Source organism: Saimiri boliviensis, chromosome 5, assembly GCF_048565385.1.
Source record: "Saimiri boliviensis isolate mSaiBol1 chromosome 5, mSaiBol1.pri, whole genome shotgun sequence".
NCBI lineage: Eukaryota > Metazoa > Chordata > Mammalia > Primates > Cebidae > Saimiri > Saimiri boliviensis.
Window position 1 is genome coordinate 121,435,234 of NC_133453.1, and position 18,122 is coordinate 121,453,355.

General features: G+C 38.9%; 1 pseudogene; it reads left to right on the plus strand.

The window, feature by feature from the left end:
- The first annotated feature begins 6,606 nt into the window (after window positions 1–6,606).
- LOC120368258 (small nucleolar RNA U13) lies at window positions 6,607–6,696 on the plus strand (annotated as a pseudogene).
- Window positions 6,697–18,122: the final 11,426 nt, after the last annotated feature.

Below are 18,122 nucleotides of genomic sequence, written 5' to 3' on the forward strand. Positions count from 1 at the left end.
GTGGCCATATGACTCATCTCTCCAATAACACTCACTGGAAATGATGTTTGCATTTGTAAGCCAAGTTTTAAGAATAGGACCACTTGGCTCTTCAGGCTCTTTAAGCTTCTCCAAGCTCAATGTAGAAAACAACAAAATCCTAAGATAGGAACAACCGCACGTTGAGAGGAGCTGGCTCTGAGTCTACATGTGGAGAAAAGCTGTTTGTGAACAGGAACAAGAATGCCAGCCTTGGTTAAGTGAGTAAGATGGAGACTTCTGTTGCATTTCAGCCATTACAAATAGGTGGATCTATTTGTCACAGCATGTTTGCCCGGTCTGACCAATGAATAAGCATTCTTACAGACTTCATGAGATACATAAAGAAGTGAAAGGCATTGTACTTCTTACAAAAAATGACTTTGCTCTGGTTAAACAAATAATAAATGCAAGAAAACTAAAATATCACAAAAATAAGAAACAATAGTTTAAGAGATGCCAGAGGATAGTGCAATAGTAAATCGTCAGCTGACTGGCACTGGCACAAAATACTAGAAGTTTAAAGGTAAAACCTAAATATGCATTTGAAAACTACCCATAGAAAAATGGTGGGTTCTACTGGTGAGAGCTTCAAGCCATGCTGCTAATAATCATCAAATCATTTTCTGGGAAATTCTTCATTTGAATGAATAAACCTAAAGCTCCTGGTATCCTTAACTCCTTTAGCTATTAATATAGTTTGTGTATTTGTCCCACCCAAATCTCACGTTGGACTGTAATCCCCAGTACTGAAGGTGGGTCCCAGTGGGAGGTGACTGGATCATGGAAGTAAATTTCTCATGAATGGTCTAGCACTAATCCATTGGTGCTGTCCTCACGCTAGTGAGTTCTCAGGAACTCACTGCTTATGTAAAAGTGTGTGGCACGCCTCCACTTCTCTCTCTTGCTTCTGCTTTCCCAACATGATGTGCCTGTCCCCCCTTCACCTTCTGCCATGATTGTAAGATTCCTGAGGCCTCCCTAGAAGCTGAGAAGATGCCAGCATCATGCTTCTCATAAAGCCTGCAAAACTGTGAGCCAATTAAACCTCTTTTCTTATAAATTATCCAGTCTCAGATATTTCTGTATAGCAATGCAAAATCAGCCTAATACATATGTTTTCCAGGATCTCTGATTTGCCCACAGTTGTAAGCTTACTTATTCTTGTAATGACTACTTTTGACCTGATTTGACCATTTATGTTCTAATTTTGTTGTTGTTTCCTTAAAACACCACCTTATGATCAATCTTTTTTCTTTCTATGTAAAATGATTTCTATTTCACTGATTCCATTTTATTCAGGAAGTAAGTTTGTATATTCTAGCTAAAAGAGACTCAGTTCAAATTTCAGCTCAGATTAGAAGAGTTCCAGAAAAAATCATGATGTACTCATACTATTTTTAAAGCTACTTATTAAGTTTTACAATTTGCTAGACATAGAGGATGTAATGATGAACACAATGTAGTCCATGGCCTTTTAGTACTTATATTCTAATGAGATTCCCTCTAAAAGAGGAAGTCATATCATAGACAGAAAGAACTAGATGCATGAAGCCTGTAAGCCTGGAGATGACTCAGTGGTCAAAAAATAACTGTCTTCTTTAAAGATTTAAAGGGTTTTTTACTAGGGAATAGAGATCAAACTTATTCCTCATGGCTTTTGCCCACTGATATGGACAGTGGGCACTGTTAGTCAGTCAAAAAAATACATTTTGAATAAATGAATGAATGAAGAGCATCTTGAGCCTAGGAACTTGAAGCAATTCCAGATATTTTTCATTTGCTGTAGGAAATGGTGTTTAACTTGGTCACCTACTTGCCGTGAGCCTTCAGGAAAAAAAAAAAAAGGCACTTAATCTAAGAACCAGGACCACTGGTAATAGCCATAAGAAGGATTTGGGTTTGACATGAAGATGCAATTTCTAAAGGTCAGAGTGTTCAAACATGCATGGTCTTACTTTCTGAAAGGAATTAAGAGGTTTCAGGCATAGTGGACTAAATGACAAAGATTTTGTGGAGGAAGACATTCAGACATTGGAGGTTCTCAGACAAGGGCTCAATATATTTTGAGCTCTTCAGTGGAAATGTGGGGTGGTTGGGAATCAGCAAAGCAAAGGCCCTAGGGTTCCTATGGGATAGGATAGGGGAAAGAGCTAGACAGGAATCAGGACCCCATAAATAGTCCACAGGGTAGAACCAGACTCCCAGACAAAAAACTAATGAACTTAATTAAAGGAGAGAAACTTCACTGGAGGCTCTGTCCTGTTGAGTGGGCCACCCAGAAAATGGTGTGCTTGGGATCACACAGATACTGAGAACTCATCCCTCAGCCCTGAATACAAGGTCCTTTTGGCCATGAAAAGTCAGTGCATTTGTTTTAGAGGAAACCAAGGCTTTTGGCAGTGCTGGTGGTAACACTTGACACTGCACTGAAAGTTTCACTTAATTCCGTGCCCCCTCAGACAGAGGTAGTAAAAAACGAAGGGTCTTCTGGAATGCTTGATAGCTCTATGACTCGGGGAAGTCCACTCTGACCTTCAGTTTCGTTGGCCAAAGCAGGATCACAACAAGAAGCTGGGAGGGTGGTGTGAGAATCAAACAAGAATTGGTTCTGAGAACATAGCTTGCTTTCTCATCTATGCTAGGAGCCTAATCAATGTAGTTCTCCTTTTTTTTCCCCTTCTAGCCTTGAACTTTTTATATTCTTTCTCCCTGAGAAGCTTCATAATCGTTTTATTTTCAGGCCAGGTGTGTGGCTCATGGCTGTAATCCCCGCACCTTGGGAGGCTGAGGTGAGTGGATCACCTGAGGTCAGGAGTTCAAGACCAGCCTGGCCAACATGGTGAAACACTGTCTCTACAAACTTAGCCAGGGGTGGTGGTGCACACCTCTAGTCCCAGCTACTCGGGTGGCTGAGATAGGAGAATCACTTGAATTTTTTTTTATTTTCGTTTCCTCTTGGGAACCTCTAATTTATCATTTGAAAAAGGCAAGTGGCATTTATAGATCCATGAAATGGGAATGTGTTATGTAAACTAAGATGAAGGCAAAGCCAGGGCTTTTGGTTGCCCCCACAGGATCCCAGTAACCCACTTTGGCTATTTGGTAAACCCAACTAATTTTTCTCCATGTCTGCTAGTGTTAACCTAAATTAAGATGTAATGCATTCTAGAAGTTCATGGGCATTTGAAGGGTCCTCTCTAAACTGTATCTAAATCACCTAGAATTGAAGCAGCATTAGAGAAAAGACAAACATGTAATTTTACATTTAATTCAGAATGTGGCAGAAAAGCTGAAATTGTCGTGTGTTTTTTTCTGCATCCAGAAAATCTCTCATTCCACAAGCATAATTCTCTTCTCGCCAGGAGTCACCAGGCTTGCATCAAATAAAAGTGTGTTGGCATTACAATAATCAAAGCAGGACCAAATACGCCCTTCAATCTTCACGTTCCTTTCAAACTAAACAAAATATGGCCCTATGCACATCTCTTCCAGACAAGACATTCCCATGGGAGTAGGGGTAAAAGGTCCTAATGCATTTTCAATTTACAAAGTACCTTTCACTATATTTAGATCCATCAGTTTATATCTGAGTTCAAAAATTCAAGCATTTTGGCATCTTTCCTCCCTAGCACGATTATGTTTCTCAAAGAATTCTGTTCTCAAAAATTTTTACCCTTCTCTCAGAAATAGGCTCTTTGGTTGGGATTCAGCTATATAAATGTTTCTTTATTTTCATACTTAGAAACTGTCTAATTCACTTTGTCAGTGCACAGTTTTGCTTTTTAAAGGGTCTGTTTATGATGCATACAACAAAACCAAGTAATCATGTTGTCACCCAATATTAGAAAAATGATCACTAGTGCTCATAATAATCATTTCAGGCCACATAAAACCAAAATAATGCCTTATATTCCATCCAAGACTATCAGATCTGTTTATGTTTATATATTTTATTCCATAATAATTCCTTGATATGTAAGTCATTTGTCTGAAATACACTTTAACGTAAATTAGGTGGGCTTTTTTTTTTTTTTAGCTAGTCACATAAGGAGGGCAGGGGCAGGATTAGAAAACATTAAAAGACTTGGAGAATGCTCTAAAATAAACATAAAGCATCAAAGAGAAATAGAGTGTTTAAAAGCAAGGACGAGGAAAAGAAGATAATCACATAAAAATAATGTTTCATTTCTCCATATTGATGGTCACAAGTGACCCAACTGCTAAGTACCACAGAAAGATTTTTACAAAGTAGATAATACGATATTTCTGAATTAGAGGTTTGGGATGTAGTTTATGTTAAGTGGTTAGTTCAGGCTTTCAAGCAGTTTGCACTTTGAAATCAGAGTCATTTCTGAAATCCTGTGAGAATTTAGTTTTTAATTTCCTAGGAAATAACTGATTTGCCTGAAAATCAAACATATTAGAAGTGAAAAGGGCAGATTTTTAGGTAAAATCATGTTACAGATGATTCTGTGAACAACTATATTAGTTCTTTCTGGTTGTAAATACAACTCAAAACTCCTCATGCTGGCCAAGCGTGGTGGCCCACGCCTGTAATCCCAGCACATTGGGAGGCCAAAGCGGGTAGATCACCTGAGGTCAGGAATTTGAAACCAGCCTGGCCAACATGGTAAAACCCTGTTCCTCCTAAAAATACAAAAAATTAGCCAGGCATGGTGGCAGGCACCTGTAATCCCAGAAACTCAGGAGACTGAGGCAGGAGAATCACTTGAACCCAGGAGGCAGAGGTTGCAATAAGCTGAGATCACGCCATTGCACTCTAGCCTGGGCAACTAGAGCGAAACTCCATCTCAAAAACAACAACAACAACAACAAAACTCCTTGTGCTGTGCTGAAGTCTTGGTTGAGAGAGAATTGCAGGCATCAAGGCATGCTGGAGCCCTACCTCGCTGGGCACTGAGCACAATCAACCAACAAGCAGGAAAGGGAGGCAGCAGGTAAGAGCAGAAACGCGCCTGCTGAGTTGTCCCTCAGCCTTGACTGTGGGCAGTGGACAGGGGTCATGCAGGTCTACACAAAAACACAGACGGCTTCCCAGGTGGAATGGAGACTTAGAGATGCCTAAATAATAGATGCTTGTCAAATAAACTAACAACATCGGGAGGACAGAGGACGAGGAAACAAACAGACGTGGAGGCTGAAGAACTGGCTTCAGAAGAGAATTCTGCAAGGCACCAGAAGGCACCTTAGGACCTTTCCTTGGATTTATAGAGATTTGCAGAAATAGAAGTGACATGTCCAAACCACCAATTTCGTTACTATTCGTTGTATGTGCTTACGTGAACTGAGGACGGTGGGTACATGGTTATCATGACAGGGCTGTGGGACATGATTGGTGGAAAGACACCAACAGCCACTGATAAAAGACACAAAAGTTATATCTGAACTGAAATTTTAAATTTATAGAAATAGTTATTGACAGAGGAAACAGAGCATCCTCCCACATGGAAGTAAAGGCTCCCCACGTCTGCAGTCTCGCATGGAGGTGCACGTACTGTAACACACGCTGTGTGACCATTTCACCAAGTGCAAGGAGCTCACTCCTGCCATCTACGTGGTACTAGTGTGTATTGGGAGGGAATTTATTATAATCTCCTGTACCCTCCCCGTAGCTCTGATCTGGAGATTCTTGTTCAGTCTGCCTGTTTACCACACACAAGAAACTGCTACGAAACCACTCAAGTAAGCATTTGATTGGATAAATCCAAGACCTTGTCCAAATAATCCCTTAGGAGGTCCAAAGACCAGGCTTGTTTTAGGTCCATTTCTGCAGAGGATATTGTTTACATGTTTACTCTAAAAAGCTGAAGTTGGTATTTCCAATTCAGACTTGTCTGGAAATGGTGACTTCTGGGGAAGGTTCTGTTTGAAGATTTCATTAGAAATTTCATCCAATCTTCAGTTTGATTACTTTTAGGCCTGAACTGACTTTTTGTACCCCCAGCTGAGCTAGGCTAGCTGGCAAAGTAGGGGCCTAATAACAGATCCACTTTCTTTCTTTTTTATTTATTTATTTATTTTTGACACAGAGTCTCACTTTGTCACTAGGTGCCAGGCTGGAGTGTAGTGGCACAATCTTGGCTCACTGCAACCTTCGCCTCCCGGGTTCAAGCAGTTTTCCTGCCTCAGCCTCCCAAGTAGCTGAAACTACAGGCACATGCCACCACACCCAGCTAATTTGTTTTGTATTTTTAGTAGAGATGGGGTTTCACCATGTTAGCCAGGATGGTCTCTATCTCTTGACCTCATGATCCACCTGCCTCGGCCTCCCAAAGTGCTGGGATTACAGGCTTGAGCCACCACACCTGGTCAATCCACTTTCAATCAAAAGGTGCTTGTTGATAAATACTGCATGTGTGACTCATGTTATTTATTTAACCTTTAATAATGCTTACTGTATATCTCCATTTCTGGGGGTCTGTGGCTAAAGTTTAGGAAACAGTCCACTTGATTATGAGTTCAGAAACCCAGATTTAGTCCTACTACCAATGCTACCAGCAAATCAGTAAGTTAAGTAGCTTCACATGTCAAGTGACTTTCTTCATCTATAAAATAAAGCAATAGATCTTTTGTAGTTCGTGGGCATGATAATTGGGTGTTCATGCATGTGTGTCAGATGTGCCACCCTCGAACCTGCACATTACCCATCTGACCTGAAGAAAAAAATTAAGTCAAAAAGATTTTAAAATTGAATTAAATTAAATTAAAAAGGCACTTGGACTAGGTTAACATTTATCCAAGATTTTCCTGAAGTTTCTCACTGGGCTCACCTGAAGTAGTTACAGAGAAGTAAATCTGTGTGGACTCATCCACGACTTAGATTCACAACCTTTGGAGAAAGGGTCTGGAATATTTCACTTGTAGCAAATTTCCCTAAGAGACACTGAAACATCAGGTCATTTCTATAGTTTCATCGATCTTTGACATTACATGAGGACAAAGACAAAGTAACATCTATTGATCTGACCTGACTATATGAAGAAGGTTAATTCTAGCAATTTGGCCCAAATGTGTTAGGTCACCTCCACAGTGCTTTACATCGGGTGATTGAGTCATCAAGCATTGAGATACTATGGTAATTATTAAAGAAGCTCAGAATTTTGAACCAAGGTGGTCTGGATTCAAATCCTGCCTCATTTATGTTCCAATTCTCTTCCTTCCTGATTCCCTGAGCCTCCATTTCCCAATCTGTTAAGCATGTGTGGTGATAACAATGCCTGTGTCTGAGGCAGTACCATCATAAATGTTTCTATAAAAGAGAGCATGGAGAGGTAATCCTAAGTGCAGGATAGCGTAGGAAGTGCAGGGTGGAGAATGGGATGGAGGAATGATCTTGAAACTTCATTTGCCTAAGAAGGTCCATGTGAGGTGGTTTTGGCAAAGGTAGGAGGATGGGAACTGATGGAAATATACTATCACTACTGGTGATTATTATGAAGATTAATAAGAAAATACGGATGTTTTTTCATAGGGTTTCTGACACAATGGTCAATGAGTAACAGTTCTTATTAAGTTGAATCATGAAATGCCAATCAATTATTTGTGACTGTCTAAATGGTAGTTCCATATATTTCAAAATAATATAATTTAATATTGAAATCCCAGTATGACACAATGAGTTCATTTTTCCCAAATTATTCATGTCCTTTTAAAGAAAAAGTGAGAGAGGTATCACTGAATATGTAATTTTTTTTCTTTTATAATAATTTTTTCTTTTAATGAAAATTTAAAAGGCTTCACCTCAAGTCACACTACAATCATTTTTCTAAGTAATGATACAATAAGGAGTGAGGCAGCAGGTTGGGAGTTGTCATAGAAAACACCCAGGAGGACATCAGATGAGGGATGTCTATGCCTTGTTCTAACTGTTATGATAACAGCTATCCTTCTTGTAGAGCACACCCTGGTCTTTGTGACTTTAATGATGACCTGAACTCCTAATCAAGTGTTAATATGGCTCATAGACACCACTGGGTGCTTAAAAAGTCACAGACTCTCTGCCTGTTGGTAATGGATGGCTCTGTACTTCCTCCCCTTAGAGGCCATCTTATAAACAAGAACTAGTCATATGGGGTATAAAAATAATGAATGGTCTTAACTGAGCTATTAATATTATGTTACTAACCAGAGGAGATATCAATCTAATTTAATTTGCTAATTTCATATTCACATTTTATCTAATAGCTGAAATGAAGAATAAATCATGTTGGCTCTCATATGTTTATGCTTCATGTTTTTAAATCTCTTGGGTGCGGATGTCTCTATTGAAATTTATTTCCTGTAAGTTCTCACAGAATATCTGGAGAGCTTGCTAAAAGAGAAAATGGAACCGTAAGATTTTCCAAGCTGTGACTACTCACACTGAGCGTCTCACTAGCAAACTTAACATTTGTTGCTACCTAAGTCCAAATACTCAAGATGTCACTTAAAAATATGAGAACATAGACTGGGAAAATAAACCTAAATATTTTATTAGAAACCCAGAATTACAAAGAACTCATGTCTGATGAAACACATCCATGATTACTATTGGTCTATACTGATTCATTAATTCAATCATTTTCTTTCTCAGGTGGCAGAAGAAAGCATAGGAGAAAAGCATTCTATCAAAAATAGATTAGTGAGGATTTTCTTGTGTATGTCATATTTGTTTTGTTAGTGGTGGTGTTTAATTAAAAGAAGATGAAAGGAAAAGAGAAATTTGTACCTAAATTTTTCCCAACCTCCATCTCTGGCCTGATCTCTGGGCCAATCCTTGGCAACCCCTAGGAGATTCTATTTCTGTGTCTCTCTGGATCTGATGTAAGTGAGGAAAGAATGCTGAACTGAAGACTAATAATAATGGACTTGGGACAGTAGTGACCCAAGCTCTCAAACTGCCTTTGATTTGAACTAGTGTGATATATTACAGCATTTTGATAGGGTAAAGAAAATACTATAGGAAAGACAACAAGAGATAAACAAACAAAGGAACCCTCAGTTCTAGTCCTGGTTCAGCTTCTCACATAAGACCAGGAAAGTGAGAAAAAGAAACAAACAAAAAAAACCCTTAAAAGAAAGCCAGGGAAGCACACTAGCCAGGCTGAGACTGAGCAGCAACTCTCGCAGGCATCCCCAAACTACAGCCCGCCCGCGGGCTGCATGCGGCCCCCTGAGGCCATTTATCCGGTCCCCCCGCTGCATTTCAGGAAGGGGCACCTCTTTCATTGGTGGTCAGTGAGAGGAGCACATTATGTGGCGGCCCTCCAACAGTCTGAGGGACAGTGAACTGGCCCCCTGTGTAAAAAGTTTGGGGATGCCTGTGACTTAAGGCAATGATATGGAAGTCTTGGCACATTCAGGGACCTGACAAGAGGATGTGTTGGCATGGTCTCATGGAGTTTGGGATTTTCATGGCTAGAACAGCAGGATTCAGGAAGCTAAAGCAGGTGTCAGTAAAATACAAGAACCAAAAATCGAATCTGGCCCCACCCCTTTGTTTGCATGTTATCTATGCTGCTTTCATTCAACAACAGTAGAATTGAATCAAGTAGTTGCAACAGAGACCCCGTGGCCCGCAAAACTGAAAATGCTTATCATCTGACACTTTACAGAAGTTCGTTAATCCCTTGGATAGAATAATTCAGAAGGAAGGTCAGAATATCACAACGAAAACAGGAAATTGGGAATTAACATACTACATTAAAAGACAAAAAGGACAGCAATCTGCTCTAAATGGAAACTCCTAGAAGTCAGGAGTGGGGAGTCAGGAGTGTCGCCTTGCAAAGTTCACACTATGGAGTATTGATGACCAGATAAAAGAATTTTCAGCTTCATTCGCTAGGTAGTAGAAAAAAGAGCCACTTTAAGGTATTTTACTAGTAAGAATAACAGTGATGTTTTAATTTAGTCACTGTATGTGAAATGAGCTAAACAGGAAATCTCCAGAAAAATGACCCTCAGTGTACATAACAGAGAAAACTGGAAATGAACCAACTCAGGTACAGACCTAGGACTCCCTACGCCTCAGTCCAGTTCAAAGATTGTTGTGTCTTTGTAAAAGTGAAACATTTATCAATATATATTTTTAAGGTGAATCATCTAGGTTTTCCTAGTCCTGGCATTTTTCTTTTTCCTAGCTTATTTTTCCTACTTTTATCCCTTAACATCTTGCATATGTCTTGGCTAGTTGTGATCAGTTCTTAAAGCTGAAAAAGCGAACATCTGTTGCTGAGTGTTGGTCACTGCTCAGTAACCTAACTGTAAGTTAATAATGACATGCTATCACTGAATAATAACTGTTACTTTCTTTCTAATGTCCCTGAAGCATTATTAAATGTGGCACTTACAGCCCCCTTATATGCAATTTACCTCTGTAAAAGGTCATCTGCAAATATAGTACTTAAAAATATGCCACAAGGTACTGTCCGATTACATGCTGAGCCATTCATTACCAGCACAGGCCTACACAGAATACGTCCCATTTTAAATTTAGCCGCTGCCTCTTAAAACTGGCAATGGAGTCTTCTTTGATGCTTCTTCACAGCAGGAAACATCCTGTATCCCTCACTTTTCTGAATGTTGTAAGCCATGCCTTGGCTCAGGAATGCTAGTAAGTAAAAGGCTGAAGCAGGTGATGCTTACCCTCAATGAGGCCCATTGCTCTTTCTCATCACTGAAAGATAACAAGGGTCTTCATGCTTCCCCTGGACTCCCCAGGCACACCTAACCCTAACCATATTTCAGTGTTTTCCTTTCAGCAGTATCTTATGCTCCAGACTTTCCTGAATTCCTGCTCTTCCCCTAAAAACCAACATGTCAAGGAGGTTCCAGGTTAAGATGGTGAATTAAAAATACAAATCTAATTTTACATCCTTTGTATTAAGAAAGAAAGAAAGAAAGAAAGAAAGAAAGAAAGAAAGAAAGAAAGAAAGAAAGAAAGAAAGAAAGAGAAGAAAGAAAGAAAGAAAGAAAGAAAGAAAGAAATGAAGGAAGGAAGAAAAAAGTCTCACAAAAGTCCAGCAAAATAAGTAATAAGCCAAGGCATAATATTGTGACAATTTAGCTTATTGGAGACATTTGAAGATTTTAAACACTTCAAGATAAAAGGAAACAAAGACAAGTGTCTTCTGAGTTTTCAAAAGTGACACTGGAAGCTGTATTAATGCTTTCAAAAGTCTGAATAAAAACAATCTCCAGGGTAGAATTTAATATCCAGCTAAACTATCAATCAAGAATTGAAAATACATTGTAACTAGGAAGATCCCAAGTTGTTTATCTCCTATACAACTTTCTCTGAAAACTACTGGAAGTTTTCATGAAAATGAGGAAAGAAACTAAGCAGCAAATAAAATGCCCAAAATGGTGGCAACAAAGGATCCCAGAATAAATTCTGTGTACCAAATACAGAAAGCAACCAACCCAGATTGAAGCAAGTTAAAAAATGTGCAGCCAGGAACAGGTCAGGGCCTCATATTGACAGCAAGCTTTTCCTCCAGAGTGAAGCATACTGAAATTGAAGAAACAATCACTTTCTTGATGACATGCATCATGATGACAGTGAATGGCTAATACTAAATGATAAGGTAATAAAGAATTATGTTCCTATTTTCACATTAAAGCCTAGTGTCTCTGCTTTATTTAGTGTCCTGGCAAGAGCTATATAGCCTTGCTATAAACTACAATGCAGAAAAAAAACCCACAAAATTCTTGTAGATGAAAGAAATTCTCCTATGTACACAGTTGCTTATATATACATGGAATATTTCTGAGGGATTCCTCACAAGCTGGTAGCAATATTTACTGGTAGCTAGGTGAGGAAAGGTTGACTGAAGACTTAATTTTCACAATGTAACCCTTTGATCCTTTCAAAAATATATAATATGTTCTTCTATTGCCAACTACAGAATAAAACAAAACATATTTCCTAAAAGTTATTATAAATACATGTACTTTGGCTCCAGTTATTTGCTTCTAGGAATTTATCTAACAAATATTCCTAAACATGTACATGATGACATTGATGGGAGATTATTCATTGAAACATTATTTGTAATAACAAAAGACTGGCAACAATAAAAACAATCATCAATAGAGCAAGAGTGAAATAAAATAAAAGCATTACTGAAAGAAATAAGACCAGCATATAAGTAACCTTAATAAATGTCAGTGAATTAAACACCAATTTCCAACAAACATGACAAGATGCTCAATGACATTAATTCGGGAAATATAGAGTAAAATATAAATGAGATACATTTTCATAACTATCAGATTGACAGAGACTTATAATATAATGTATTCATTATGAGATGAAGAAACAGAAACTCTGATTTTACCTGAGGTTGCCAATCTTCTGTTGTCAGAATCTATACATACACATATTTCCAGCCAAGGCATTTAATAGTATTCAACATGGGATGTCAAAAATGCCCAATCATCTTCCCATGAATCCCTCAGAAACCTTTGACCTTCACCATTCCAAGGAGTCCCTCTGGAAATGCCAGGAGCCCTCCTCACTCTCTGTGCCCTGTGGCTCCCCTGTATCTTGTCCTTAAACACTGGGCCACATGCACGACTCACAGCCCTGATCCCTGCTAGTTCATCTGCTCTTTTCTTCATTCTTTTGGCACTGGAACTTCCATTTTTAATTAGTAAAATCTACTGCATATTGTGCACTACAGTTTTTGTTTATATGTATCCACCTTCAGTGCTTGCTCTGCTATGAATTTTCTGATTCTGTGCTTGGTGCTTATAGATGACAGCAGCTTAACAATGGAGTTTGAGGGAGATGAAGTGAGAAGGAGAGAGAATGCTGAGATCTAACATTTATGGAGCTGTAACCACGTATCTGTCATCATATGAAACTTATTTCATCCTTCAAATAACTTTGAAAGGAAGATAATAGTATATTTCCCCTTCTACAGTTGAGGAAATGGATACTTGCCTATGTTTTTTTCCTTTGTTTTCTTTTTAATTGTGTGATTTATTGGGCAAGAGGACAAAGAGGATTCTGAGCAAGGGCAAAACTTCTCAGTCGGCACTTTATGAGACTGTACTTGAAGAAAAAGGAAAACACTTTTGTAGTTAAACGCAATTTACACAACCTTGCCCCCTTTACTGTCACGTCTCTGACCTTTCTCCTATCTTTCTCCCCATCCTGGATCTATCAGCTGTGCTGGACATCTCGGTTTCCTTACATGTTCTACAAATGTCCCTTTCTCAAGGCCTTTGAACTTGTTGCTTCCCCTACCTGAACGCCTTTTCCCCCAGGGCTCCTTAACTCAATTCCTTCAGGTTTTTTCTCAAACATCACCTTGGAGGCAACCACTAACACTCAACTTAAAATGGCAACTCCTGCAATGCATGGTGGCACCTATTCATAGTCCCAGCTCTTTGGGAGGCTGAAGTGAGAGGATTGCTTGAGCCCAGGAGATTGAGGCTGCAGAGAGCCATGATCATGCCACTGCCCTCCAACCTTGTGACAGAGTGAGACCCTGTCTCAAAAATTTTCTTAAATGGTAATTCCTCCTCAGAGCCTTCCTATCCTTCTCTCTTTATGTTTCTCCATTATACTAATCACGATTTGATACATCAGAGTTTAATTTATTTACTGTGCACTCACTGTCTTTCCCACTAGAACATAAATTCCACAGGGCAGAGACTTTTATCTAACTGTTCACTCTCTGTTCCTAGACCATTTCCCGGCATATTATAATGTTTCATTCATATTTATTGAATAAAATAAAGTGAAGTGAATTAATAAAGTTGAGGAAATTTTGATTTCCTCAAAGTCAGCCAGATTTTTTTATCTGCAAGAGGAAGAACCTTTAGTATTCCTATAAGTATTTTCAATCACCAAGAATAGAATCTACCATGCCCAATTCCCCAAGCTCATGTGAGCATACAACCTTCTTTCCATGGAGTAAGTTGCAAGCGCTTGTGCTCACACTTTGGGAAATGCTTCCTTAAGCTTTCAAGCACTTATGCATAAATGCAAACAGAATGGTAAGTGCAGATTTTCAAAAAAAGTAAAAGAGGGAGGATACTAGAATCTAGTGTGTCTGAAGTGAAGTGAGAGGGACAGCCATTTCACTCAAGCATTCATTTATATGTTCCACAAATATTTCTTGAGTGTATCTGATGGGCCACACACCCGTCAGACATAGGGACTAGTTAGAGCTCAACAGCAGCTGAGGTCTCAGCTTGACAAAGCTCGCTTTGCTGACTGCTTTTAATCATACAAAATTTAGAGGAAGATCATTCCAAGCCTGTGCCCCTCTCCTTTGAAGACTTCTCTTTCTGATTAGAAAGATACAGAAATGCAATTAACCTCTGGATGAGGGTGCTGCACGCAAATTTGTAAGCCAACAGAAGGTATGCATTTCTCACCTGCTCTGATTTAATCCCTTCAGGATCCACATCATAATCAATATCCTGCCACCCAGAAGGTATGACTGAATGAACCCAGACAAGCACCATCGACAGGCTTGCACTCTTTTATCCTGTCTCCTTTTGAAGCAAAGGAAAGGATCATAGTGCAAAAGGAAGGAGGCTGGCTGGAAGATGAATTGGCAGTAGGTTGCTTTATCATCTCTAGGAGCCAATAAAAATAAATAACTAATTTCATTTTGGAAAAAAAAAAGAAAGGATCCTCTCTTCCTGATAAACAGAACAGGACAACAACACATTGTTTGGTGAGTTATGGTAGCTAAAATCTCACTCTGAAAATTATTTGTCATGGCAACGGGTGAGTGTCGCCCCCGAAGCCAGCAGCCTGAAGCAGATAGATTGTTTCAGTTATCTAATTTTCACAATGAATGAACTCTGCTTATAGGAAATCCATAGGTGGCTGGCAGTGGGAAATGGCGGCTCTGGCAAGTTCAGAGCTGGTAGATCTACATCCTCTCTCAAAATATAGAACGGGATTGTAATTTTCTGCAAATGTTCACAGAAGTAAAAGGAAGAACAAGAGAAAGAGGGAAACTTGTAAAACTTCAGTTTTTGTCATAACTCCTGGGTCTGCATTTTCTTTCCAAATTGTCCGCTCTTTGTCTGGTTCACAGGAAGCTACAGGTAGGCCTGTGCTCTCACTGTCTAACTGTGTCTCCCCCTTCTCTCTGTGCCTCTCATGGTGCTTTGAAAGTTATACACATGTGGCCAGAAAATGTCTATCTTGGCCTCAATGAACTCCTTGACCTCAATGGAAACTGCTATTTTGCAAATTAAACTTCACATTAAATGTCTGGTAAAATTGTGTATAAAGCTCTATACCAAAATGAAAATCTGGTTACTCTTCATTTGGATAACCTCTCCTCTTTGTGTCTTGTGATACAGTCAGTTGCCTAGAGCATATTTAGAGGAACAAACGTGTCATTAAATTTCTGCCTCAACCAGATTAATAAGATGTCCTTGGTTTAAATGAAACCAAGAAAGAGGCAGGACTTGTGGATGCTGCACTCTCATCTTCCAGCCCACCCCTCAGGGGCCTTTGACTCACTGGCATATTCCTTTTCTCTTTCCTACCCTTAGCCCACATAGGGCTGATATGGTTCTAGCTTTGCCTCCCTTTCTCCTGTTCCAGTTTCTACACCCTAGTCTCACCATCCCTACATATTCTGTTTGTGATTTTTTTTGAGTGAGGCCATTTCAACCAGAATGACTACCGATAAATGACTTTCCCAAAGTAATGGGCTTTTCTGGTGATGTCAAGAAAGTTCGGAACTGTGTTAAAGTTGAGTTGGGTTTTTTTTCATACGTAACCAGTGAGGGTGAGGCACAAAGCTTACAATCACACTGTATACAATCAACCTTTCCATCCAAGCCGGCTTTTTAGTATCACCCTCAGCCCTGAAGGAAATCACCACCCAGACTACCTCTTAACACTTTCGTGAGATTCTCAATGCATTCAGAGCTTGACGCCAGTGAGGGAAAAAAAAAATCATTCTCTGCACTAAAATTTTTCTAATAACTTTCTGCACTGATTTTTTTAATGTGGATTTAAAAAAAGAATTTGATTTCAGCGTAATCTCATTTTGCATAGGGCTGGCATTAATTATGTTGGTTTGTTTTCAAAATAATGCTTATTGAATCCCAAAAATGAACAGAGACTTAGGCATTCAGTTACACATCACTTCAATATCTTTGTTTGGCAAGGTTCAGTTTACAAAACAAAATTCAGAAATGATTTACTTTTTAATAAACTGGAAGAACACACAAGGAAAACGTTAGCCAAAGTCTGCTGGCTAATGTACGCTAGATGCATCTTCAGAAAATCTAAAACCATATTTTCCTCCAGAGACTCTGTGACAGATAAAAGAAGCTACAATCATCAGTGTATGAAGTTCTGGCCTCATGAGAATTTCAGATAAGTCTCTTCTCTTCAATATTTGTTCAGAGAGCCTACGTCTTTAGTTCAATAGTTTAAACTGTAATGATCAAATCAGTAAATGTTTATTTTGTAAACTGGTGAGAAGGAAGGCATAGACAGACTCAATCTTTCACTGATATTTTGTTTACAGTGACAAAAAATTTCATCAGGTGAGCCAGAGAGTCTTTTTTCTTTCTTTTTTTTCTTTTTTTGAAACAGAGTCTTAATCTGTAGCCCAGGCTGGAATGCAGTGGCACTATCTCAGCTCACTGCAAGCTCCGCCTCCTGGGTTCAAGTGATTCTACCACCTCAGCCTCCAGAGTAGCTGGGACTACAGGTGTGTGCCACCACACCCAGCTAATTTTTGTATTTTTAGTAGAGATGGGGTTTTAACCATGTTGCCCAGGTTAGTCTTGAACTCCTGATCTAAAGTGATCTGCCTGTCTCGGCCTCCCAAAGGGCTGGGATTACAGATGTGAGCCACTGCACCCAGCCCCGAGAGTCTTTTTTTCTATCAGGCATGTAGGATTTATTAATGAGGGGCTGATGACTGTTTTTTGTTTCAAATGAGAAGATATTGAAATTGCATTTTTGAATGTTCTGCATCATTGTCCCTTTCCTTATGATGCATTGAGATTTTGATGAATTTTTTGCCACAAAATCAGAATATTTGATAGGTATGGGTTTTAACATGCTACAGTATTCATGAGACACTTTGGGAATATAAATGCATTTGTGCTCCTCTAGAGTGTCAGCATCAAGTGGGAAGTCTGAGGAGTCAAGGCTAAGATGTTTTAAGTTTTCACAAATCCCCTCTCTGGGTATTTCTACAGAATAATTGCAATCAGAATCTCAAAGAGATATTGGCACTCCCATATTCATTGTAACACAATTCACAATAGGCAAGATGTGAAAACAACCTAAATATCCATTGCTGAATGAATGGATAAAGAAAATGTTGTATATACATACAATGGAACACTGTGCAGCCTTAGAAAAGGAAGGAAATTCTGCTATGTGCAATAACATGCATGTACCTTGAAGTAAGTAAAATGCTAAGTAAAATAAGCCAATCACAAAAACATAAATACTATATGATTTCACTTACAAGAGGTATCTCAAATAGTCAAATTGATAGAATCTAAGAGCGTAATACTGGTGACAAAGCTTAGGAAGAGAATGGAGAGACATTCGTCAATGGATAAAAAGTCTCAGTCAAACAACCTGAATGAGCTCTAGACATCTGCTGTGCATCATTGTACCTACAGTGAACTCAATTTAAATAGTTGTTGAGGATAGATCTCATGTTGTGTTCTCATCAAAATAAAATAAAACATAATAAAACATATTAAAAGTCTTCACAGAATTTGGAATGATATCTGTTTAAAAAAAAATGGGATTACTCTGGACTTTACACAACAGTAGCAGTGAGGGGAATGTTAGATGAAGGCACAGTTGGCCTGTCCATCATACTTCTATTTGTACTTTTATTCTCAAAGTATGCCATTTGACATTCTTAACTTTTATGGCTTTAGGAAATTCCAAAGCCCTGACTTCTTGTAAATTGCAACAACCATTATATTTTCAATGCTGATTTATTTATAAATATTTCCACTTAGACTTCAAAGTTATGTAAGCCAAGACAAGAAGTTGAATTAGGCTTGGACTGACTCTCATGGAGTTGTATATAAAGAGTTACAGCTATTCTACAGAGGGACCTATCGGGACAGTA